Here is a 27,143-nt window from a genome sequence, read left to right as displayed (position 1 = left end):
GAGAGGGAAATGGGATGACCAGGTGCCAGGCACTTGGGTGGCGGTGGCAGGCATAGCAGAGACTGCGCACCCACCAGAAACTGCTGAGTGGGGGCCTGGGGGTTGGTGTGTGCACGCATGCATGCACACACCTTAGAGGGAACAGTGGTTCCCTCTAAGGTGCATGCTAGTGGTGATAGGTAGCACACATCATGTGCTACCACCCAACCCACTTTGGTGACCCTAGGAGCCATCCATGGTTAACAATGGGGTGTTTAGAGTTTCCCCATTGTTCCCTATGTCTGAAACACTTGAAATATTTCGAGTTGTTCAGTCAAAACAACCGGGGTAACCGCTGTTTTGACAAAACATGTCAACCATTTCTAATTGTTTGTTCTGAACATTTATTTTGAGCTCGAAACAAAATGCAATATCCATTTTGTGCACATCCCTACTAGCAAAAGCATAGTGTTAGAGAACCAGCACTGTGTTCACTTGATTCAGCCAGTATAAACATTAAAACATGAAACAGCAGCAATCTTCATAAAAGCCAGATCAACAGAGAAGACATATATCCCAGTTCCCACATTTTATCATACTCCATTTGACTAAGAAACTGATCCAGAAGGGGACTATCCAGAATAATTTTTGTCATCTGCTTAAGGCATTTTTATTTTGATAGGTATTCATTTGATTCTTATCTTGGTTTTATTCTACTGGTTCTCAGTCCTTTAATTTTTTTTGTTTTTTGGTTGTAAATTCATTCTGTTATTTTGACTTATGATTTTGTTTTTATAAAGGCATGCTTTATTATTTTTGATTTGTTATGAGCTTCGTTGGGGCTCCTCTGGGGACTGAATGATGTAACATACATACATACATACATACATACATACATACATGAAAAGATGAGGCTCTGCAAATGCAAGCATTTATTACCCTAATGGCTGGAGGTTCCAGTAGCAGGCAGTCTTAAGGATGTGCTTGCAACTGGCTTTCCTGGTTCGGCTTGAATCCGGACTGGATTTGAGCTTCCCTGGGTGTCCCGGGCTCAATCAAGCCCTGCCTAGTCCAGTTCTGCCATCAACCTGGCTCAGGGGGCTCAATAGTAAAGGGGAATCAGTAAAGGGCAAGGACTGGATTGCACGGTGGGATGATGGCAGCCGCAGTGGCTGGGATGGCTGCGGCAAGGACTCGATTCACCCTCCTTTCACTGTGTGGGCACAGAGGCCCAAAGTGGGTTGCAGCCAGCCTGGGCTGTCATTTAGGAGGCAGGCAAGGCGGTGGAAGGAGCCATCAATGCTACTGCCATCCCAGGGATGGTGAAGGCCACAGTGAGGGTTCTTTCCACCCTTCTGCCTGCCTCCCAAATGACAGCCCGGGCCTTCTGCAACCCTTTTCAGACCTCTGTGCGTGCATGTGAGAGAGGCCCAAAACTGCCCACAGCTGGCTGAAAAGTGTTGCCGCTACCATCCTGCTGCACAGTGGTTTTTAAAGGTTAAAAAAGACAGAACTTTTCTCTTGCCCCCCTCCCCACATCCCTTTACTTGTAAAGGGGAATCCTTGCTGGATTCCCCTTTGCACATATACTGCTGAGTCAGCTCGTGAGGAGGTAGCTTGGCTCGAGTGCAAACAACCTCAATTTTGAGGCAGTTTGCACATCCCTAGGAAGCCTAGCCTTCAAGTCAGTAGTGTCTGTGAATGAAACTCTTTTCCTTTCTTCCTTATATGTGAATGTCTGTCATTCACTCCTATGAAGAAAAATGCTGCCCTCAAGACACTCGTGAGAACAAATCATGCCCTCCACTACTGACACTGGGAACACCAATCCATTGACAGGGACGCCTCTGGGGATGCAACACGTCTCTGAGCACAGAGCATCTCAAATGGGACCACTCCTTAATTGGTTCTTGCAGTATGGAAGCCTTCTCTGAAGGCATGACCCCATCCATCATAATGATAGGCATTTTGCTAATAAGAGAATAAAAAGCAGTGAGTTCCCTAACAAATAGTTCACCACAAAAGCCTGATGAAGCAAGAGTTTTCAAAACAATAATTTTGCTAAGCGGTGGTATTTAAATATCTGCTTTTTTTCATACCATCATGCAGCAGTTGTAAAAAAATGATTGTTTAAAAAAAAGAATGTTTGAAACTTTTAAATGTTTTACTACTAGTCAGTTACTTGCACTCTATTGATCTGATTATCTTGTTCAATGGGAGTTGGAGAGAGGCTTCATTATCAAGATTCTATATTGATGGTTAAGCTTGATTATTTGGTTGTCTGTGCCTGCACATCTTTCATATTATCTGGTTGAAAGCTGCCTTGATACAATGTTTCTGTAATGGATTCTAGAGTTTTCCTAATTAAATTTCTGCAAATATAGATTTAGCACTACAGAGGCTGACTGCAGAAATATATTTCTGAGTTCAGTAACACTGCAGGATAATGTTGAATGTTCCAAGTTTTAGATTTTTTAGTGTTTAGCAATCGTTAAGATCAAATGATTGTTCCATATTGCTTGATTATACAGATAATCTTAGACAATTTCCTGTTCTTACTTTTGAGCAATAAGATTAGATGTATGGCTTTATGAAGTGCATGAAGTGGGACAGAACTTTTTTCTCCATTTTCTTACTTTGCAGTTTGAAAATTGAAGAAAGGGTTATGCCATTTAATAGAGGGCATATATTTCCTTATCTTCATTTTGCACAAAAATTGTCTCTAGCATTTAATATATTCTTCCAGTGCAGAGTTAATAACCACCATGGCTGGGTGAAGGAATTTATTATGGTGTCTTCCCCTTTGTGAGTTCAGTTTAAGAGGACAAAGCACAACAAAATGAAGGGTATTTCTTTCCAAAAAAAATACCACGGACGTTTATTGGGATAATGCATGATTGGGACTACACACTTTATATTCGTCATTTTCCAGTTGGTCACATTTGATTGGGAACCAAGGATTACACATGCCCAGTTGTGTGTGGCTAGTCTACTTCTTTTTAAAAATTCTGTGCCAAAGAGAGGGGTAACTGTTGCGAAGGAGAAGTAGCAGAAACAGTTATTCTGGGTGAACCTTTCCTAGACTGATAATTGGAAAGAGCATTTGCTTCAACTTTGTAATTTTTGTTGCCTAAAGACTGATGGCACATAAGACTAAACAAGAAAGGATACCTCAAAAGTGAAAATGTACACACGAAAGAAGTTTGTCATGTTGATGGCACCTGACCCCACCTACACTTTTCTACTTTTAAACTCTTCTTCACATAACCCATCTGAGAATTTCAATGGTTCATGCTTTAACTAACAGCCTGCTCTTGGGCCAAATATTTTTTCTGTTTTGACCTTAATTATTTATTCAACTTGCAAAAGTACAATGTGGGGAATAAATTCACTTCAGGATGTAGTGTCTATCTTATGTTTCTTTTTCAATTGTGAGCCCTTTGGGGACTGGTATCCATCTTATTTATTTGTTATTTCTCTGTGTAAACCACGCTGAGCCGTTTTTGGAAGGGCAGCATAGAAATCGAATGAATGAATGAGATATGATGAACTCTATAGGCTCAAAGCCAGCAAATATCTGAGAGTAGTGCTTCTTTAAAAGAATTTCCATGGATGTGTGTGTGCAGAATTCAGTTCTAACCAGTATTTATGGGATTATTGTTTACTTATTTAATGTATTAATGATTAATAATAATTAATAATAATAATAATTAGTAATAACTATTAACACTAATTATTGTTATTATACTTAATTTGTTGTTTGTTTATCAATTTAATTTATTGTAAGCATTCCCCTAAGAGTGTCTGAGAAAAGACAGGATTTGATCTTGTTCTTAAAATCAGGCAGAGTCCACGCACTGTCTGTATACCCCTCAAATGGCACACTGTCTATTGCAGAGCTCCAGGAACAAAACACAGACTGACCAGGGCAAAGAAATTAACTACAAGAATCTAAAGAATCTAAAGAGTGGAGTGTTTCATTTATATTTAACCCTATAAGACCCATTACATGGCTTAAATCCACCTCATGTAGGTGAAGTGGATTTATGTGGACCATCAGGTAGGAACCTAGCCATCAGGAAATGCAAATGAAGAACTTATATGCCCCACAAAGTGATTCAGCAGTAGTGACCAAATGGTAATTGGTCAAAAGGTTCAGTCAGAAAACTAAGTTGAGGATCAATCAAAAGATGGACTGTATGACCACAACTCCCATCAGCTGAGGAAGGGATTTTTTCCAAAGAGGCATAAAGAGGCAACAGCAGGCTCACAGATAGGGGAAGAAAGGAGGAGTTCCTGCTTTACCCCAGATTTATGTGCTATTTTAAGACAGAAGTTCCTTCAAATATAACATGGGCAGTTAATACATTATCAAGTTTACATCATATTTCACATTCAGGGTGAGCAGAGAAGCAAGACACCCATGTCCTTTACATGTGAAAAGATACCTGAAAAGCAGATTTAACTCTAGCTCATCCCCCATGCATATGCTCATTGCATGGTGTGTTATGGCATATCTGGAGGCTGGGACACATTTTCCCAGCCTCCAGAATGCCATGCGGCTCACAAAAATGCCAATTGTGTGGGCACACAAGCCATGCAGCTCAGGACAATGCCAGATTGTGGCAAAGGTAGGTCCTATCCTACCTCACCCCTTCCTGCCTTCCCCACAGCTCTCAAAGGTTGTGTGAACAAACTCATTTTGTCATTTTTAATTTTCACATTAATGTTTGCACATGTATTCCACTCAATGATTTCACTTATTTTCAATCACAGCAGTTTTTCTTACTTCCAGCTTTCATTATTGAGTACTTGGAGTCACCTATCTGCCCCCCCCTTTCCTGTGAAGACTTCTCTCAGTGGGACCCTATCTGCTAATTCCCTCAATTTCCAAAGTTATCTTCAAAACTCAGGAGAGATTTAGACAGCTTTAGCACAAGCAGAGGCTTGACTTAAATGAAAATGTGTAGTTTATCATAATTAGAGATTAAGAGTAAGCATAGTGTTTATTCATATTAATTATACAAACAATGTGAATGCTGTGATGCTTTAATTAGGACAGCCTAAAAATAAAACTAGGGAGAAATCACTTTCTCCACTATATCTGAGTCTGGAGTAACATGCTTGATATTTGAAATGGTAGTTCAGTGGTAGTTCAAATCAATACATCTTTTAACCGATAACTAGCAAGATAGGTCTTTTGTTCAATATCTGCTAATATGAAATAACAATGCCTTGTTTCACGTTCTATAATTATGTAAAAGAAGCTGTCTTAAAAAAAGTGGCTGACATTCAGATTAATGCTGCACTAGTGCAGCAAAGTTGCACATAGGGTGTGCATGAACAGTTTGGTGCTGAACCAGTTCAACTTGAACTAGGCCACTTCAGAGGTGCAATCATGTTCTGAACTGGATGTGGTTCATTCCATGAGCCTAACCAAGTCCTTTTCAGGCAGACTGATTCAGAGCGAAACGGGCGGCCAGTGGGGGCAGGGGGCGGCCAGAGAGTGGTATTTAAAGGATCTGCTTAAAGGGCCTGCTTGGCAGTAAGCAGACCCAATATCTCTTTCCCTCCTCATTCTCTGCCCCTTTACAGGGTCCCCCACCCCTTGCAGTTATGAAGGGGAATCCTCACCAGACTGAATGGGAGACTACACATGAGCACTAAAATATTTCCCTTAGGGTATAGGGCTGCTCTGGGAAGAGTATCTACATGCATGCATTTATGAAGGTTCCAAGTTCCCTCCCTGGCTTCTTCAAGATAGGGCTGAGAGAGACTCGTGCCTGTAATCTTGGAGAAGCTCCTGCCAGTCTGTGTAGACAATACTGAGCTAGATGGACCAATGCTCTGACTCGGTATAAGGCAGATTCCTGTGTTCCACATCCTGTTGTACTAGTGCAACACTAGTTTGCAACTCAAGCTCCTGACAGCACATCTGGCTAGTGCAACATGTTTGAGCGAGTACAACATGTTTGTACAAGCACAGTATTAGTCTGGATGTCAGCCACTAGGTATATTTTTATTCCATAGAAAGGGTAAAATGAGTCAGCAATGAAGTATATCTGAACTGTGCTGATGAATTCATGCAACCACTGCTTTTCATTTCCTTAGAGTTCCTTAGTGCTGAAAAATGCCAAATATTTACAGATTCTAAGTACACACTTGAATGCAAGCTAAAATTCACTTGTAAAAGAAAAAAAGCAAAGAACTAAGATTGTAAAAGGCTCATACTCTCCTGCAAGATTGGAACAGGTTTCACCTAGGAGTTTTCCAAATATGGAGTCTAAAGGAACCTTTCCTCACCCAGTCATACTCTGTTTACTGCTTCTCAGGGGCGTAACTACTATTAGGCAAGGGGAGGCGGCTGCCTGGGGCCCCCCACGCCTCAAGGGCCCCCCCAAAGGCAAGTCACATGACTATATATTGTGAAGTGTGTGTATCAGTGAGGGGCACATTTTAAAATTTTGTGATACAAAATTTTTAGATACAGTTCTAAATTCTGAAGATTCTTCCTCTGTCTTAACTTGATCAAACAAATGAGGGGCAAGGTATATATTCAATGGATCTCCATGTAACATTCTTCTGATATTTGATTTTTTAATGAAATCCTGTTGCTAGAGGTTGCTATAATCTGGCTGCTATAATCAGGAGTGGAAGGAAGGAAGGAGGTCAAGAGAAGATAAGAAAGAGTTACCTGATGTCTCCCCCCCCCCTGCCCCCATTACAAACTCACCATGCAGAGAGAAGCCTCTACGGTAACTTTGAGAGGAAAAACTCTCAAAGGGGTAGAAAAAGGATTTCACACACACACACAATCTTTCCTTCACATTACTGTAGACTTCAGCAGCTGCTTTTCATCTTTAAAAAGTTGGAGGGGGGAAATCACAGAGAGCTTTGTGTTTAATATGTAGGTTAATTAGCTTTCCAGCTTCTTCTTCTTCTTTTTTTTCTGGAGTCTGGAACTATAACAAAGAAACCTTGGAAGCATTCAATCAGGGGAGCTCGAATTATCAAACTCCTCTTTTAAAATGCTTGCAGAATTAAGATGAGCATAGGCCTTCTCATAGTCTGCTTCAGTCTTTAAGCAAACAGGGCCCATGGACATGTAGATCAGTGAGCTGCCACTCTCTCCTTGTTCTCTTTCACCAAAGTATAGTGCTTGCTTTTGATGTTGGGGAAGGGGATGAAGATGTGCACCCAGAGTCTTAGCTCTATCTTTTTTCCAGTGATGACAGGAATACCATTCCCAATATTGCCAGCAGGAAACTTATGTGATTTGTGCCATTTTGTCCAGAGAGAAGACACTGGTGGAAATGATACAAATAGTATTGGTTTCCTACTAGAAATTATAGCCTCAGTTCCCACCTACTGGAAAAGGATACCACAAGGGCTCTGGAACCCATGCACCCACTGCCACCTTCTCTTTTCTCATCACAAAAAGTAAGCACTTCATTCAAGGGGAAGGGGAACCAGAAGGTATAGACAGGAGCCTTGGTGGGCACTTTCCATGTAAAACTTTGAAAGCAATTAATTTGATTTTGCAGGCGCCTTCATGTCTTTTGTGAGGGACTTGAAGATGTTCACTTGCAATATGTGAAAAAGCTGAACCCCATTTCAGGCTGAATATGCTCATAGATGGCTATGTGGAAATATAATTACCAGGGATTGGCAGTTGCTTATTGAATGGGACAGTTGCGTGCTTCTTTCTTTCTTTCTTTATTTATTTATTGAATTTATATACCACCTAGTATAAAAATCTCTAGGAGGTTTACAAAATTAAAACATACAATATAACACAATTAAAATTCATAAAAAGATAAAAATTATAGATAAAAACATGTTAAAAACACATTAAAAATTTAAAATACAATCTCTGTTGAAGGCCTGGGAAAACAGGTGCATCTTCAGGGTCCTCCTAAAAGCAAACAGAGAAGGAGATGCTCTTATTTCAGCACGAGCATGTTCCAAAACCCCAGGGCAGCTGCGCTCATATGGAGGCCTGAAAGGGCCAAAAATGGTTATTTACCTGGCTGCAGTGGTGATCAGGATGGCCAGCAAGGGGAGAGAGAACCCGCGCAGACACACCCCACCCCCACCCCCCACGGCCTCAGTAAGTCCCCCAAAGGAGCTAAAGGTACCTATTGTTTTATTTAATGTTTTTTTAAAAAAAATTTGCGGACCAGCCGGACCAGACCCGGCGGTCCGGTTCCAGTCCAAAGGAGCCAGGGGGCTGGTTTGGTTCGATCCTGAACCCCCAAAGCCCGGACTGGAACACCGGAACGGTTCACACATCCCTATTATGATTGAGGGAGTAAAATTTCTCTCCATCAACTCTCTCCACACCATGCATAATTTGATAGATCTCTATCATGTCTCCCCCGCCAGATCTGCTGCATCCAGGGAACAATGACTGTGAACAGTTGCAAAAGTGGAGGAAAAAATTTTGTACTCCAGAAATGGCAACCATCACAGTGAAAATGCAGCTTTTGTGGGTGATGGAGATCATAGACAAACAGACCAACAACATACAGTACTTGGCTAGATGTTGCTTTACAGTTAGTACATTGCACGGGAAACACATCTGCATTTAGATGCTCATTTGTACCAGACAGCCTCAGGCTTGAGTTATTAGTCAACCAGGGCTGGGAATTAAGGATACAGAGAGGAAAATGGCCTGTTTGCTTCCTTTCAGCCTAGTGCAAGCTTTCCACTATTAACCAAAGGGCAACCAACCTCACCCACTCCTTTGAACCTTGAAGTCATCACAGTGGTCAAAGTGTTTTGGACTCAGGAGATTAATTTATGTATTCCCTGAGCCCAAGAATACTTCTGTGATGGCATAGGAGTGTAAGAGGAAGCATGGGCAAACTTTCCCTCTGTTTTTCTCTTCTTACTCATACACTTTGTCCTTGAGCAGCCTTGTGATAGAGAGGAGAGCTGGCCTTGTGGTAGCAAGCATGAATTGTCCCCTTTGCTAAACATGGTCCACTCTGGTTTGTATATGAATGGGAGATTCATGTGAGCACTGTAAGATGTTCACTCTCCTTAGGGGATGGGACCCCTCTGGGAAGAGCACTTGCATCTTGCATGCAGAAGGTTCCAAGTTCCCTCCCTGGCATCTCCAAGATAGGGCTGAGGGAGACTCCTGCTCAGGGGCATAACTACAATTAGGCAGGGGGAGGCCGTTGTCTTGGGGCCCCCCGCCTTGGGGGGGGCCCTCAGAGGCTCTCCCCCACCTGATCTTCCTTTTGAAATCATTAAAAAAATATATTTATCCTCCTTGTTCTGGCGCCGCCCGCTATTTGCTTGTTGTTTGTCTCCACCCAGCGCCTACCCGATCTTCCTTTTGTGGATGGTGGGGAGGGAATCGCCTAAGGCGTGTTTACTCATGGGTGATACTAAACCACCCGCCTCGTTTGCATTACAGACATATAGAAACCAGGTTTGACGCAAACTTAACGCTTGCTGTTTGTTGATATGCTCGTGTCTTTCAAATAGCTTTTGGCAGCACTGGAGGAAGCAGCTTGGTTTGCTGGATTGTAGAGCAGGTAAATCGCACTTGAGGAAAGGAGATATTTAGGCATGGTTGGGGAGTAGTTGGCTGGGCTTCGGGGCTTCCAAGCGAGCAAGCCAACGCTTTTTCCAACTCAAGCAGCTTTCCACAACTGTTAGGTAGGAGGGCAAGTAAGGTTGCAATTCCGTGCCCATTTACCTTACCTGGGAGCAAGCCCCATTGAACTCAATAGGACTGCCGCCTCCTGCCCTGACCCTCCCCGGGTGTCAGTTCTTTTTAGGGCTATATATATTCTAACCTCATTCTGAGTTCTGTCCACCCTTGGGGGGGGGGCCTCAGAGGCTCTCCCCCACCCAGTGCCTACCCGATCTTCCTTTTGAAGTCATTTTAAAAAAATTTTCGGGGGGGGGGCCATTTAAGAATCTTGTCTCGGGGCCCACTCCAACCTAGTTACGCCCCTGCTCCTGCCTGTAACCTTGAAGAAGCTGCTGCCAGTCTGTGTAGACCAGGCCTGTTCAACTTTGGCCCCCCAGCTGTTTTTGGACTACAGCTCCCATAATCCCCAGCCACAGTGGCCAATAGCCAGGGAATATGGGAGTTGTAGGCCAACATCTGCAGGATGGCCGAAGTTGAGCAGCCCTGGTGTCTACAATACTAAGCTAGGTGAACCAATATTCTGGCTTTATATAAGTCAGCTTCCGATGTTCCATTGCTGAGTTAAGTTGCTGTGGGTCGATATTGATTCAGCTCTGTGGAATCAGCTCAAGGGACACTACAGCCACTATTTCCACTGCCGCCATCCACAAAAAACATTTTCTACATACAACAATATTTTACTTTGTTCTAATGTTCAGAAGGTTTTTATTCCTTTTAGTATCAACCTTAATAGTATTAAATTCATTTTAAAACCAAGGCCACAAAAGCCTTATTTTCTATTTTTTAATCCAGAAATAAAATATAACAGGCTAGAGCTTTTTAAAATTTCAGTTTTTAGTCACAAACGAAGTTATACATTTGTCTATGTGCTGTCACCAACCCATGGCCCTTTGCTTTGAAATGCTCAGCAGCCATTTCCTTACAGTCTTAGTGAACAGAAGAGTAAATATTGTGAAAAAAATTAATTTGACTGCTGTTCAAATCCTTAATATGTTATGCAACATTACACACGCACGCACACACACACCCCATCTATGGAAATACAGCGATGGTCACATAGTGGGCTACTGCACTCCAAATAAACTGCAGTCTTCTTTTTTTGAAGAATATTTGGGAGTTATGGGTCAATGAGTTGCACAGTGTAGAAAATGTGTAGGAAGAGCATCTGGAAATTGATTCATTTCAATTCTGAACCAGGTCAAGCCTGGTATATTGCTTAGAGATGCTATTGTCCAGCCCATGTGTTCCTTTGCTGGTAAATTCAAGGATCAGGTACAGGTACAGAATTGCTTTGTCAAGCATGTGCAACTCTGTTCACATTTTTATATAAAGAGAAATTGAACAAGGGATAGGTGAGTCACTATAAAAGAGTCACTATAAAAAAGAGTCCTAAATTGAAATAATTTTATCTGTAATGGAAATATCCCTAATATTGGCAACCAGCTAAAGTGTGTGTGTGTGTGTGTGTGTGTGTGTGTGTGTGTGTGTGTGTGTGTGTAATTTTTTGGATAGTGTGTGTAATTTTTTGGATAGAATCCTGGTATAGTGGAGGGCAAGTGGAGTGTCTCTGATTTCCATTGAGATAGCTCTCTCTCTCTCTCTCTCTCTCTCTCTCTCTCTCTCTCTCTCTCTCTCTCTCACACACACACACACACACACACACACACACACAGAGCTGTGGCCCTCTGCACCACACTGATTCCCATTCATTAGTGCCCCTGACCAGCCCCTGACCAGAAAATGTGACCAGCTTTTCAAGAGTGCAGTGGGCTGTAATAGAGAAGTGGAAAAAAACATTGTTCCTCAAGCAGAATTCCATATACAGTTCTTAGGAGTGAAACTATAGTGTTTTTATTTTTATTATCATTTATTATTATTGTTGTTGTTGTTGTTATACATTACAAGTGGTAGTAATTGTTTCATGATTTATTTATTTGTATTTATATCCTGTTCTTCCTCCAAAGAGCCCAGAGAGATATACATATACATGAGCAGTGTGGAGAGCCTTACCCAGCTCTGTAGGGAGAGGGGGCTTAGTCTACTCTCCCTGAAGATGAGCATGGAGCCTTCCCTGGGCAGCCAGATCAGCCACCCATACGACTACCAGCTCCGTCACGGATTATGGGTTACTTACTGTGGTTTGCTGCCAAGACCCATGTGGTTCCTGTTGTCGCACACAACCACAGGAAAGAGGGTTAGGCTCCCTTAGCCCACTTTCCTGCAGTTGTGAGAATTGCCTCATAGTTATGTTTATCCCCACAACAACCCTGTGAGGTATATTAGGCTGAGAGATAAGTGACTGACCCAGAGCCACCTAGTGAGTTTCATGGCTGAATGGGGATTTGAACCCGGATCTTCCTGATCTAACCATTAAACCACACTTGGTCTTGTTAAAGAAAATAGTTGTTCAAGAAACATGTGTTACAGTTAGGAATACGTTTTAGGGCTGGAATGAATATTTTTGTCTACATAACTTTTGAATGAAATTTGCCATGCTAGAGCCCTTTCATGTGGGAGAAAGTGGGATAGTTGGGTGGTGGGCTTAATTTGGGATTGTGGGAGCTGCTTACCACCAGCAGCAGACAGCTTCTTTTCTGTTTTTAAAACTGAGCTAAATATAGTTCATGAATCACCAACCAATTTTCAGTAATGGCCATGACTGATTTTATTACTATGAGATGTATTATATATTATTGATCTAAAGTATTGCTATGAGTCCTTTTTTTTATTATGAAGAACGGTTCCCGGAAACTTTTAAATATGTCTGCTTGGAGACTGTGTGTAACTCTTGTTGGACTATATTAGGATAAAAAGTATTTTTAAAACACATTTGCACTTGTTCAAATTTCTTTGGTGTTGTTTTTTTTAAAACAGACACTTTCTAAGAATACAAGAAAACATAATCATGTGTGGCAATCTTATGAAAAAGCTTATGTAAACAATAGTTCATAGCAATTTTATTTTATTTTATTTATATACTGCCTGACTCCAAAGGCTCTAGGTGGTTTACAAAAATAAATGTACAATTGTACTCCTTTAATACTTTTTGTATTAATGTACAGCGGGGAAATGACTTGACTAGTAAGCCAGAGACTGCTGGTTTGAATCCCCACTGGTATGTTTCGCAGACTATTGGAAACACCTATATCAAGCTGCAGAGATATAGGAAGATGCTGAAAAGCATCATCTCATACTGCACAGGAGATGGCAATGGTAAATCCCTTCTGTAATCTACCAAAGACAACCACAGGGCTCTGTGGGCACCAGGAGTCAACATTGAATTGATGGCACATTTTACCTTTACCTTTACTCCTTTAATACATTTTTCCTTAATTTTAATTCTTAATTCTGTTTTTACATGATTCTGAGAAAATAGTTTAATACCTTCTCTCTTCAGTCCCCTGTGTTCACATTATTTTCTGCCATATAGGAGGTTTGGCAATAAACATACTTGATTTTTCCCCTCCCTAACTCAACAGAAAAATGAACTTCAGAGGAATGTGCACTTGTCTGGTTTGTTTGCACCCTTTTTATTCCAATCATGTGAGGACATGCATCCAAAGTCTTTCCTCCACGAAGGGAGGGAGCTTCAGTTTGTAGAAGGGGAGTTCTGCTGATGAGAGTTCTTCTGTAAGTAGAAAGGGTCCTTCAATGAATGGAAGCTGCTTCCATGACAGCAATGCCTTTGCTAGAATGTTCCCACAAAAAGTGGGAAAGCGACACAAAAAAGAGGTGTTTGGAATTTTCCCAGAGGACACACATAGCATGGGATCTTCAGTCAGCCCTTGGCCTTATATTGTGTTGGCCTCTTCCAGACAGTGGCTTATGTGTGTAACTTTAATAATAATAATAACAGCTTTAGTAATTAATCTGCTGCTAGAATAGACAACATTTCAATGCATAATTGTGACCCTAAGAAGGCAAAATCTGTGGCCAACTTTGTGCCTGTTCCAATATGCTCATTACTTTCCAGTCTAATCCTTGTGTGCAGGGAGTGGTAACTCAAGAGATATGATACCTCTTCATAAACCTGAAGGTAAACTGTAGGCTTGTTCAGGTTATTACAGCAAAAAGTCACTTTTGAACAAAAATTCTTTAAATAAGGCATGCAAATTATAACAAACTTATTTTAAACAAAGACTGAAATACTATGCCAAGTTATGCATATTGAAGATTGCAATATTTCCATGACTTATCAGACAGGAAGTACCTTTCAGCTCTGAGGGTTACTTCAAGTCAACATCAAGTCAACAATTTTAAGATCAGGTTGTAAGTGTGATTAAATTCATTGGTATGTAAATGACTGTAACTAGGTGAAGGTTTGCCAAGTAGTTTAACCAATGGGACTCAGGTGCCTGGTTTATAGGTTATATTGCCAGCATATTTTACATTTCTAAACAAGCATTAATTTGAAAATCCTGGCAATTTTGTTTGTTACTCTCCTAAGAAACCAGTATGTGAAATAAGTTTAGAATCTATAAAATAGTAGTAGCTGTTTTTACTTGTAATGTCCATGGACTTCATCAGTAAACACAACATTTTTTACATGCCCTAGACAGAAACTGCTACAGGGCCTTGTTAACTCTCTGAGCATATTAAAATTCGGTTGATTTGCTGGAAGTATTCCCCTCAGACTCTAAGGACCACTAAGGACTACTATATCACCCTATTCATGCTCAATAAACACTGAAATAGGGGAGAGCACTGGAAATCATTTATCATTCTTTTACAAGTCTATTAGAACAGCATGACTTCAAGGAGATGTATGGCAGCAGCTCAAAAGATGAGAAGCTGGAACCTAGCCCCAGCGTTGCTTCCTGCAGAATTGTGCCTGGAAGAAAGGTTGTGCTGATTCACATAGGGCGGAAAAAGAGCAGGGTACCAACAGTATCTGGGATCTTTAAGGCAAAGGGATGCACTGGCCACTCTTCATTGCGAGCCCAAGCAGGCAGGAGAGAGATGATTTGTATGTCAAGGGCATTTGTATGTCGGGAAAAAAGCAAAGCTGTCAAGTCTGCTGACATGCGAATGCTCTTCCAGTATTATGTGAAAAATAGCAATGACGCACAGCAGGACTACAGAGGCTGCCATCCAGACTAGCAGTGCACTGGGGCAACAGTGCCTAGCATCCAGACTATTGCTGAGCTGTTGTGTGAGAGGGGGAGGTGTGATTTTCCTATTATCCCTCCTTCCCTTGGAGGCCCAGTGTGCCTCCCAAAATGATGTCCATGTGCAACTTCCCCACTGGCATGAGGGCACAGCATTAGCCTGTATGTCAGGTACTGCTGCACCAGCACAGTGCTAGTCTGGATGTCAGGCAGGGACATGTTGTTATATGTAATGCAGCTAAGAGTCCTGCTTCCAAAGCCAGCAGTCTCCCACACAAAATAAAGCCCAGTCGCCTTTCTCTTTAAGAATTAAGAACAGCCCCACTTTTATTGCTAGCCAACTATAACCAAAGAGAACATACATTTTTGGTTCCTTCCAATCTACTCTTTGATCCCTCAACAGCTTAACAGCAACATAAGGACATAAGAAGAAAACTGACTGAACATACCTATCTCGTCCAACATCTTGATTCCCACAATAGCCAGACAGGCATCTCTGGGATCTCTTTGCCATAGGCAAGAGCCCTTTCCTAACCATTGCTCCTCTGTATTTCACAAAAATATTGATTTCCTTCCCCTTCCCCTTCCCCTTCCCCCACCCCCACCCCCACCCCCACCGCTTCTCCCTGCCCTTTCTTGTATAGGCAAGCTCTTTTCACTTGTCTCTGCCCCCAGTTTAATTTATGCCAGACCTACCAGGGCTCAGCTTAAGAGTCTGTTTTCAATATAGAGACAGAGTTCTGCATTATATTCTGAGCATGTGGAAGTGCTTTTCCTTAACACTGGCCAGCTGTAGCTTACTGCCTCTCCATATACTTAGAATTCAGAAGTAGGTTGCTTCTGAGTACACACTTAGGTTGGCTTTTATGTAAAAGGGCTTAGTCACCAATCCTTTTCCTCTACAAACAATTCCACTCCTGGTTTCGTTCCATTTACCATCATTCCATGAGCCCAGTAAAGAAAATCACCACCACCACCCGGCTTTTTAAGAAACAATTGATCAGCACAGTGGAGCATAGCATCCTAATTTTCATTGTTTAAATGTTCATCTTATCTAGTTTATCAGTAACTTAAGGAAGTGGATCAAAGGCAAAACCAAGCATGTTCCTTTCCCAAACACTTGCTAGCGCTACAGACTTTAATTGCAGCTCCTGCTTTCCTGGTCTGGGAGAAGCAGAAAGAATTAGATAATCATAAAAAACAAAACAAAACAAAAAACAAAAACAAAACAAAAAACTAATTTGATTTAAAACTGAGCCTTTGGGGAAAGGATTCTGAAGAGAGAGAAATTCTCCAGAAGTTACATTTAAATAATTCCATGGATACATTCTATACAGTACCAGTTTCTTTGCTTGCTTCATGAGAATATGATCAACAAAGTTATTATATGGTGAAAATATCAGGAGAACAGAGCTTTATGTATAGTTTTGGTACATAATCTTTTCTTGAACCCTAGGCTTATACTTTTGGTGCTACTTAAGAACAATGACATAATCTAGGCTATTTAGTAATGACTAAGTAAATTAATAGATCTCAATTAATCTTGATTGACTTAATCATGACTAACTGGATGCTGCCCTGTCTGACTTGAGTGGATTTTAATCACCAGTGACAATGGAAATGATATTTCTCCTGCTGGTTTTTTTACTCCGCTCTGCTGTCCGTCTCAGTTTGAATTGATGTTGTGTGCTACTCTGAGTGTAGTTGAAAAGGCAATATATAAATATTTGAATAAATAAATATTTTATTTTTATATTTATTTATTTAGACTCTTTCTGTACAGCCCAAACCTTGCGTCTCTAGGTGGTTTACAATTAAAATCATTTAAAATCTGTAGTATAAACAAAACTCTGCTTGTTTAAACTTTGAACAACTGGAAAGTGAGATTTCCCATGGGACAGGGCTCTAGAAATGTGGCTCTAAAATGTATCATGGCTGAATGGGAACATTTAAAGGGAATGTTTGTAAGATACCCATCCACTGAAGTGCCAATATTTTCTCTCTCCTCTTTTCTATGATGGAGTTGTAGCTCAGTGGTAGAGCATCTCCTTAGCATGCAGAAGGTCTAGATTTAATCTCCAGCATCTCCGTGTAGGGCTGAGAGATATTTCTGCTTGAAGCCCTGGAGAGCTGCTGCCACTCAGAGCAGACAGTAGAGAGCTAATAGTTGGACTCAACAGACAGCAGCTTCTTATGTTCCGATCTGTAGCATATTGTTTACAAAAAGTTGTTTACTGTTGTAAAACGATACACAAGTTGTTTAAAAACATGATCATCCATGTTTTAATTATTTTTACAATTTTATTCTTACTATTACTTTACTTTTTTTTTTTTTTTTTTTTTTACTATTACACTAATAGTGTTGACATTTGCAGTCCAGGCACTGATGCAGTTTGTCCTTGTGATTAATGTGCCAACACTGGATTTCTGAAAAGCCTACCTTAATTTTGCTGGCCAGGGAATATCTCTTATTGAAGAACAGATGTAAACACCAGTGTGTCAAGGATGAAGGAGTGAAGTTATACAGATGTTTTTGCTGTGGGTAATTTTGCAAGTATACACTTGAGAAAATAATGCTACTATTTATTAAAAGTAAATTTTAATATAAAACGTTGAGATAGCTTGTGTCTGTTAAATGGGGGAGTGATGGAGAACCTTTTAAAATAGCAAAAATGGCATGTGATACATTTCAAAAGTCCAGCAGAGTATTTAGTAGGGATGTTGGCAAAATGTTTAAGCTCATAAACATGTTTTGGGAGTTCATAATTGCTCTCCCAAAGGAGCTCCCTAAACTGCATTTCCAAGCTGGAGCTCAAAGAACATCAATCCCACCATGCAGTGCAGATATCTGGAGGCTGGAATTCATTTCCCTGGCTTCCAGGAATCCCACAATGCACCACACAACAAGCACAGTGCTTTGGGATATTCCCCCGGTAGTCAGGTGCGCTAGGCGCTCGACTTTGTGTAAGCTTGGGCTGCATGCCGCCCAAGCATAAACAAGACCCTGGGCCTGGGGTAAAGTGTGCATTTGAGCCCTTTAACCCATCTGAAAGCCCAGGTAAAACACCTGTGCTCCTGGGGGAGGCAGAGCTCGGATTGGCCTTGATCCCAGTGCTGCACACTAGCAGCCCTACCCAGATAACGTTGCCCTAACCTGGGTAAGGCTCCTCGTGTGCACAGCCTCGCTCTCTTTGCCTATAAAGCCAGCACTACTGGAAAGTGAGACGTCTTCCTCCTCTCTCCCTTGTTGTGGTATGCAGCATTCCAGGAGTAAAGTGTGTGGCATGACAAAGCTTTTTTCCTTCTCTCTTCTTTTTTCCTCTTCTGCTTATCAGGAAGGAAGATGTGAGGGCTGATGGGAGTTTTAGCCCTAAAAGAAAGACAATTCTTATAAGGGGCCATAGCTCAGTAATCCGGAGTGGTCAGTGGTCATAGCTCAGTGGTCCAGAGTGGTCAGTGGTCTGCAGTGGTCCATAGTCCGCAGTGGTCCGGCTCAGTGGTCTGCAGTGGTCCATAGCTTAGTGGTAGAGCATCTGCTTTGCATGCAGAAGATCCCCGCTTCAGGCCCTGGCATCTCCAAATAGGGCTGGGAAAGGTTTCTACCGAAAACCCTGGAGAATCACTCACAGTCAGTGTAGACACTACTGAGCTAGATGCACCAATGGATGCATCAATAGACGCCTGTTCAGGTTTCAGGTAGAAGCCTTCCCCAGTCCTACTTGGTGATGCCAGGGATGGAAACTGGGCCTTCTGCATGTAAAGCAGATGCTCTGTCCCTGAGCTACAGCCCCATTGCCTACCTCTGAGCTATGGCCCCCCTACAAGGCTGGTAGTCCCCCACCTGCCTTTCTCCCTAGTCTGTTGAAGTGGAAAGAAGGGGATAAGCAATAGGAGAAGGACAAAAGCCTATTCAACATCACACACTTTATTTTTGGCATGTCACATCCCAGAGTAACAGGGGTTGAAGGAAGGTAGCACACACACCCGGCTGCTGCCTTGACACTGGTTCTGGTTAAGCAAAAGGAGCATCTGGGAGTGAATTGGCTGGGGCATTGTCCAATTTTTTCTTGGATTTTGTGGAATAAGTTGGACCATGTCCAAGGCAATATGAAATGATCAGCAGTGAGATTAACCACCCCTTGTAATTAGTTGTGAATGGAAGGGTGAGTCTCTGGAGACCTTGTAAAATGGGGCTAAATTAATGTGTTGAGCAGAGAATGGGAAATACACCAGCAAACCATGTTGAGCCCTTCAACCCTCTGTAGATTCCAGAAATCTGGAATGTGGGGAGAAAATCTCCCACATTCAGTGATAATCTTTGCAGACAAGCATTGCAACAGGGAGAGCTGGGTGTGTGTTGCAATGGAGCATGTTGACCACTGGGGCCATGGCCACCAGAATGCTCATATCCCCTCTTCCGCACAGTGATTAAACCTGTTTTATAGCTTCTGAAGAGGCCTGTGGTATTCTTAAAATGGTTCCCTTTAGGACAGTAGTTTGAATCCTGAAAACCTTGTGAAGCGATGCATAATTTAACCTCCTTTATCTCAGCTGGGATAGAGTGGTATTATATGACATTGATTTCCATATTAAAAAAACCACTGTGGCTGACATCCCGAGCAATGAACTCGCATATGAAATGAGTAAAGCTGTGCTAGCACAAGAGGATGGCTTAGTTGTGCTAAAACTACAAAGGGTCTGCAGATTTGTGCTATAGCACTCTTGTGCAGAAATTCCCATTAGAACAAATGACTGGTGAACAGTTTGAGCAATCATTGCTCAAGTTTAGGCATCTTGCAGTTACATGGCAATAGATTTGCTTTAGCACAACATCCTTCCACATGCAATTTGTTGTCCTGGATGCCATCCTTTAATTCCTGTTTTAATTACCATACTATGGATACCTTGTTTCAAAGAAACAGCATTAGCTACTCTTTTGTAGTGGTGTTTGTAACTATGTTTATTACTAGTATCCTAGAGCAGGGATTCTCCTGTGGGTCCCCAGATGTAATTGGACTTCAACTCCCATAATTCCCAACCAAAGGCCCCTGAGGTTGGGGATTATGGGAGGTGAAGTCCAATAACATCTGGGGACGCATACGTTGAGAAACCCTGTCCTAGAGCCTGCATGTTTAAATTGCACCCCCAGACCCCAATGAAGACAGGACATGCTTAGCTGGAGAAAAATAGGGCCACTTTATTAATGTACAGAGGACTAAGACATGCAATGAGGTACCTTCTCACCAGAGTGTGAGTACTCCTCCCATGTGGGACTGCCTCCTAGGGAGGGTTGCCCCACACCAGGGTGAAGGGCATGACCTCTCACCATGAGGTTTTAACCCACTGAGGGGGGGACGACCCACCCCCAAACCAAGCTGCCAAAACTCTGAGCTGGTGAATCAAGCCATCCCCCAAGCGGGGGCCATTCCCAGACCTTCAGGCTGCAAAAACCCTGGAGGGCTGGTTCTTGACCCTCCCCCCTCACCACAAATAGCCTTCCAGCTGAACACCGTGAATCAATCTACCTACCCAACACCCGCACTCTCCTGCCACAAAAGTGAGGCAAACCTCTGTTTAGCCCAACTTTCCCCACCCTGCTAGCACTTCCTGGATGCCTTGTTGCAGGACTCAGAGGAACAGCTCATTCCCCCTGTCAGTCAAATGTCTTCCATTCCCCCGTACACTGCTCTAGGATACTGAGGTGTCCTGAGCCCTTCATCAGCTTCATTGGCTACCAGTCCGGTTCCGGGCTAGATGCATGGTACTGGTATTGACCTTTAAAGCCCTACATGGCTTGGGGCTGGGGTACCTGACGAACCGCATACGCCCATATGAATCTGCCAGGGCCCTCCAATCATCATCCCAGGCCCTGCTCTAGATCCAGTTGGCGGGGACTAGAGGCAGGGCCTTTTCGTTTGTGGCCCCTCAGCTTTGGAACGCCCTCCCTGAAGAGCTTTGCCATGCTCCCTCCCTCAGTGTTTTTTAAAAAAAAAATCTAAAAACACACCTTTTTAAGGAGGCGTTCTAATATCATTTTTATTTTGTTATATCTGGTAGGTTCTTTAGCTTCTTTGGCTTTTTATAATTTTCAGTTTTAATTTGAACCTACTGATTGTTTTTAATCTGACTTTAAAAAAAAAAAAAACAACCCTTAATTTTATTACTTGTATCTGTCTTATTGTTCTGAGCTGCCCCGAGCAGTATTGCACTGCAGGGGCGCGGTATAAATATTTTAAATAAATAAATAAATAGACCCAAATGTCAAGATGCTGGATAACCCTGGCACCCAAGGCAGTGACCACTCTCCCACTCTCCCTATTCACTTTCTTGTGTGTCCTATTGAAACACAGCAGGTCCCCCTGGTCCCTCTAGCACAGCCGTGGAAGCAGGTTGTACCAAACCAACAATATATCTGGCCACCAGGTGGCCAAGCCTCTCAAATCCTTGATTGCCTGTGGTATCAAGACCTTGCCCTGTAGCAAACTGATGTCATTGCCTCCCAGATGAATGACTAGGACATGTGGTATTCCTGTGCCTTAGTATACTCATCCAGGAGCAGAAGGAAAAGGTTCCACAGCATTCCTTGGTGCCCCAGCCAGTCAACCTCCACCTCCTCAGCAAGTGTGCCCATGCTGCCCAAAACACATAGCTGTGATCATAGATGAGTATACTCAGAGGGAAGGAAACTATCGACAGTCAGTAAAAACAAAAGCTGGTTAACATCACTGCCACTACAGCGTATGTATCAGCAGCAGGCAGATGAACACCACCTTCCCAGTTCCTGGATAGGACTCTCAGGCAGCCCTGCAGATGCAGCCGAAGATGCTGCCCAAATCCGAAAGGAGTGGGTGCCATACTCCCTCAGATATCATTAAAGTGTGGTATAAGTTGTTGTAGGGTTGTGGGGGGAAATGGAACCCTTGGATCTGGGAGTGGGAGAGACTTCAGAGCCAAACCCCTCTATTATTCTGTGCACCCAAAAGTCAGCCCTGGAGTCCGCGTGCCCCCCAGCTGGAAGGCAAGAGCAGTTAGCCTGCTGCTGATGGACCCCAGCATGAAGCGCCAACCATGCAGGTGGATGCAATAGCACAGTGCATGTTCCACTGGGAAGGCCATGAATTGCCCATCCCAGATGCTGCCCTGAACATGTGAAACCTACGGACTGCTGCCAAGTACCACGCTCTTGTGCAAGGAGCCAAGGATAGGTGAATTGTCTCCTCGGCCTCTAGCCTCCAAGGCTCCAAATGTGGGTCGGAAAGGTTTTGGGCAGTTCTCTGGCCTCTAGTCCGAGTGTCCAAAAGTGCTCCTCCTGCATCTGAGACAGTGTGTCCGCAAGGCTATTATCCAGCCCAGGCACATGTTGCACAGCAAAAGGAATGTTGTGCTGCAAGCATTGGTGTGTAAAACACCGCACCAGTCACATCACCCAGGGACTCCTGTTCACATGGACCGTCGCCATGCTGTCGCAGCAGAACTGAACGGCCCGGTCTTCAAACTCCCTAGTCCAAATGTGCATCACTACTACTGTCAGGGAAAACTCCAGGAATGTCAGATCTCATGTGATGCCCTTCACACCCAACTGCTCTGGCCACCGGGCTGTGCACTGCCGCCCCCAAAAGAACAGGTCAAAACCCTGACCATCCGTTGCATCAGATTGAACCTACAGCTGGGCCTCCAGTACCAAAGTGAAATGCCATTGAAATCCTTCAAAAACCCAACCCACATCCTGGCATCCTCCCTAACATCATGTGTCGCTCGAACCCACTAATGAGGGACTTTAAGCCCTTTGCTGGCATCACAAGGCCTCCTGAGGAAGGCATGCCCAGGCGCTATTACCATACAAGCAAAGTTCAAATACCCCTTGATGCACTGCTGCTCCCTCAAAGTAACCTTTCTGGCTTCCAACAGCCGACCCAGCCACTTCTCTAATGCTAGGACCTTGTCTGCTGGCAGATGGCAGCATTGGGCTGCCATATCTATCTCAATTATGAGGAATGTTAGCCTTGAGGATGGCCCATCAATTTTCTCTGCCACGAGCGGGATGCCTAGTTCCTGCGCCAGACCCTGGAATGTGAGAATATGGTTCTCACAGCTCGATGAGAAGCCTGGGCAGCAAAGAGGAAGTCATCAAGTTAATGTACCACTGAGGGTAAGCCTGACCTGCCCCACATCGCAGACTCCAGAAAAGAAATGAAGTGCTCAAAGGAAGAGCAAGAGGTAGAACACCCAATGAGCAGGGCCCTATCCATGTAGTAACCCCGCTCAAAGGTGAATCCCAAGAGGTCAAAGTCATCTGGATGTACGAGCAGGAGCAAGAAGGCTGACTTGGCATTTTCCCATCAGCACATCCCTCCCCTGCACATGGACCATCTCCACTGTGACTTCAAATGATGTATACTGCACAGAACACAGCTGGTGGCGTATTGCATCATTCACTGATCAACCTACAGGGAAGGAGAGGTGATGTATTAGGTGATACTCCCCACTGGCCTTTTTCAGAATCACCCCCAGGGGGAACCCTAAGGCTGGTCATGGGTGGATCAGGGAAGGGGCCCAGCACCCTCCCCTCACTTACTTAATCCTCAATTTTTTTCCCTGGTCACATGCTCCAGCCCCTGGACCAATCTCAAATTCTCCACCCAGAAACCGACCCTAGGACCCTGATAAGGGATCTGGAAGCCAAGTTGGAACCCCTCCTCCAATTAACCTCTGTCCTGCACTACCAGGTAGCACTGCAGTAGTTGCAGTAGGAGTCCCAAACTTATGGTCCCCTTTGTAGAGCAGGGGAGGTGGCTCCCCCTTTTCATTCATTCATTCATTCATTTGATTTCTATACTGCCCTTCCAAAAATGACTCAGGGCGGTTTACACAAAGATATAACAAACAAATTTCCTGGCAGAATGGGCATCCCGGGGGCCGGTGCAGAGTCCCCAACCCCTAGCACACATGTTAAAGGGCTGCAGACCCCCGCAAATGGTACAGGCATGCCAAAAACAACAAGGGTGAGCATGCTCCTGAAGATGTGAATTCCCAGGACAGCTGGCAGAACTGTTCCACAGACCCAGACTCCTGGCCCCTAGCCGATGCTGCTGTGGACTTCACTATCAAGTAACCACTGTCTGAGTACTCACCAGTCACCAGTCGGTTGGGGCCCATAATCCGCAACAAGAGCTGTGGATGGTGACAATCCCAAGGGAGGGCCAGGTTTAGCGCTGAGTGTCTCCTATCATAATGGACTCAAGGAGGCCCGCTGAACTCTGAGAATACATGGTAGACGATATCTAGATACTTAACCATGGATGCTCCCTATGCTGGCTGTTTCTGCAACACCACCCCTATGTACACCATGTAACCAACCAGCCACTTTGACCAGTTGTGGTCCACCACTTTGTGCCTGAACCTCTTCTTCTCTTTAATGTCACCTTTGTCCCCATCTCTGGGTTCCATTTCATGGAACAATGAAAAAATATCCACATATTGATTCCTCCAAGTTTTCTCTTTCGTGGACATCAACAAGTGCTCACCAAGGGGCAAGGACACGTCCCCATGAGGGTAGTGTTTAATCTTATCATCAGTTGCTGCCAATGCCTTGCACTCACCCAACTGTCCAGGGTCCGTGCTCCCCGCCTTTTTGCCACCCCACTTCAGCTCCCATGCTGTAAGCTGCTGCTGTGCCACCAGTGCTGCCTTCTTGTCAGGTTCTCCTGCCACCCCTCCAAGCACCAAAATTGTCCTTGCCCAGGTAGGGGCCGAGAAACCTGGGTCCATCAGCAATGCTGGCATTCCCCCCCCCCAGACATGGGTCAGATTCCCAGCCCATGGGGGATAGCCCCGACCCCAGTCAGACTCACCAAAGGATCCCACAGCATCCAATGTTTGGGGGCTGGGAGCTTCCACCAGCCTGGCAGGTTCTGCTGTCCCAGCCTTCTCCCCGCTGCCTTTTCCCAGCACCACTAACTTCACCTTGATCAACTGCAAGAGTTGCAATTGTTTGTTAACCTGGTTCCCAGCCTTCTTGGATCCCCTTTTCCCCTCAGTCTTGGAACCCTCTGCCCGGGGGATTTGCCTACTGGACTCAAAAGCCTCCAGGCGGGACAAGATCTGCACCATAACGAGCTGTCCTTTGTCCTCCGAAGCGGAGGAGGCATCGGGATCTCTGGGCCAAGGCATAGGCTGCTTAGGGGCGGGTGTGTTCCCCTTGCCCTTAGCCTTGCCGGGCCCTTTCCTTGATGACATGGCTCTTATACCCTAGACACGCTTCTCCCACCTACCTAATGAATCAATTCCGTGTTAAGCCCAATCAATGAACAAGAGAGCCCCCCCTTAACAAAATAAATGGATGTGAGGCCCCAGTAATGAATTATCCAGTGTCCCCAGTAAGGAGTTAACAGATGCCCCCAGTAATGCCAAGCTCCCGGCTTAAATGTGCCACCAAGCAATGAACAAGACTGAAGGACTAGATCCCAGGATGAATATGATAAAGAACACCTCCCCCGCCTAATGCCTCCACCCATGCAACACCCAACACCAATAAAGAAAACAGGGCTTCCCCCTTGATTAGGTCCCCCAAGCCTCCTGGGGCCTGGCTGAGGCTTGGCACCTGGCTGACCTGGCAACTGGGGCTTTGTGTCTGGCCGGGCCTGGGTGCCCCACTGTTTGCCAAGGAGGAGAAATCACTCAGGGCCTAGAAAAACAGGGAATCCCCCTTGCGTAGGTTGCCAAAGCCTGCTGGGGCCTGGCACCCAGCTGGGGCCTTGTACTTTCTACTGTCCACTAGGAGAAGGAAAAGTCACCCAGGGACTGGAAGGCCCACAGCAGCTCGGTCCCTCAGCACTCTCCCCTCGCTCGCTGATCACCACCTCACCCTCAGCACGCTCCAAAGGCCCAATAGCTCTCTCCTCAGCCCCTGGAATCTGCCGCACCAATCACTCACGCTCCAGTTCCCAGCGATGGTCCAGCACTCCACTCAGCTTTCCAGCCCCATCACGTGGGCCACGATGAAGAGACAGTTCGGTGATACTCCCTGTTGCTCGGCTGAGGAGTGACTAGCTTGAATTGAGGCGGCCGGGCCCGATCGGCCCGCCTCCTTTCCCCCTGATTGGCCAGTTCCGGCCATGTGGAGAGTGAGCAAAGATGGCGTATGTCCAGCCTGCTTCAGGTGCCAGGGGCACAACCCCACACCCCTGTCTCATCACACAGGTGCAGCAGCAGGAACTGGCATTAGAGCTTCAGAGTATTTGAAGCTGTTTTCCTCTGTGTCTTATGTTTCTTATTTTCAGTGCCTTCCTAGAAAAAGGAACTTTGATCTTCAGTGCTCTAGGCAGTGCAGATCTTGGTGGATTTTGCCCCGTCTTGTCTCTTTAGTTTCCTTTATATATTAAAATCACAAAAGCTCTTGCTACAGGGAATTCATGATGTGATGTAACAGCAGTGCCTTTAGCTTAGTGTTTAGCTGCACTTATTCAGTTCAGAATATAACCAAACCCTGATTCCCACCCACCCCATTAGTGCAATTTCTCTCTGGTTCATATATGTAGTATCAACATTACTAATAATATTTCCTAACACTGGCCTCAAACATCTATCTATCTATCTATCTATCTATCTATCTATCTATCTATCTATCTATCTATCTATCTACCTACCTATCTATCTACCTATCTATCTAATTCTCTAAGGCATACCCGTGGCTCATCCTGTGTGTGGCAGATCTCGCTAGAGTTCGTGAGCAGAAGCACCTGATTAGGCAGTGAGGATTCCATATGCAGATAGGGAAGAGGAGCCTGTGGCACCGTGGGGATTGGGTAGTGGGGAGGGGATTCCATAAGCAGATAGGGAGGAGGAACCTGTGATGGTTAAGGTCAATTGGAATGCAACTGTTACTCGGAATTAGATGAGGAAACAAGATGAACAACATCTGTTAATTCAGGAAGGGAGGGAGGGAGATTGGGGATGGGGAAGAGAGTGGGGAGGGGAAGACAGGAAGAAGGAAGGGCAAGGAATGGGTCCAAGCCTGTAAGCAACCGAGATAAGCAGCTATGGCGGTGGCGGCAGCGAGGAAAGGGCTCAGGTGAAGGTGGGAAGGTCTCTGAGGTGAGGGGGGCTGTGGCAGAGGGTGAGCAGAGCAATCAAGTACTAGCGCACAGATTCTCTGTGCGGGTTAAGTTAGTTTTAAGTTAAACTATTGTTTCATGTAGCTTATAGTCAAATGCTGCTCATTAGACTAAAAAGTTTTGATATGTTTTCTGCTCTGGATCTTGGCAGACTACTGTATCTATAACAAAATGTGGAAGAAGACAAGCAAACCAAATACAGCAGCTTTTAGAGTTAGTAGCAATTTGAACCCCCCCCTCCCCTTTTTTTACTGAGTCTGTCTGCAAGTAGGT

The 27,143-nt window shown here is 44.2% G+C and overlaps 1 protein-coding gene and 1 long non-coding RNA gene across 8 annotated transcripts in view; one reads left to right on the top strand and one right to left on the bottom strand.

The window, feature by feature from the left end:
- Positions 1-27,143, top strand: part of CADM2 (cell adhesion molecule 2) — a 717,808-nt gene that overhangs the window by 620,047 nt on the left and 70,618 nt on the right. The window lies entirely within an intron of this gene.
- LOC128349669 (uncharacterized) lies at positions 7,774-25,781 on the bottom strand. Its single transcript, XR_008318912.1, has 3 exons — positions 25,691-25,781; positions 24,609-24,729; positions 7,774-7,894 (listed from the first exon to the last, which is right to left on the bottom strand). It is a non-coding gene; the product is annotated as an uncharacterized LOC128349669 (long non-coding RNA).

Source organism: Hemicordylus capensis, chromosome 3 (genome assembly GCF_027244095.1).
Source record: "Hemicordylus capensis ecotype Gifberg chromosome 3, rHemCap1.1.pri, whole genome shotgun sequence".
In the NCBI taxonomy this organism is placed as follows: domain Eukaryota; kingdom Metazoa; phylum Chordata; class Lepidosauria; order Squamata; family Cordylidae; genus Hemicordylus; species Hemicordylus capensis.
Note: the sequence above shows the minus strand (reverse complement) of the source record. Positions and strands in the feature narration are given on the sequence as shown.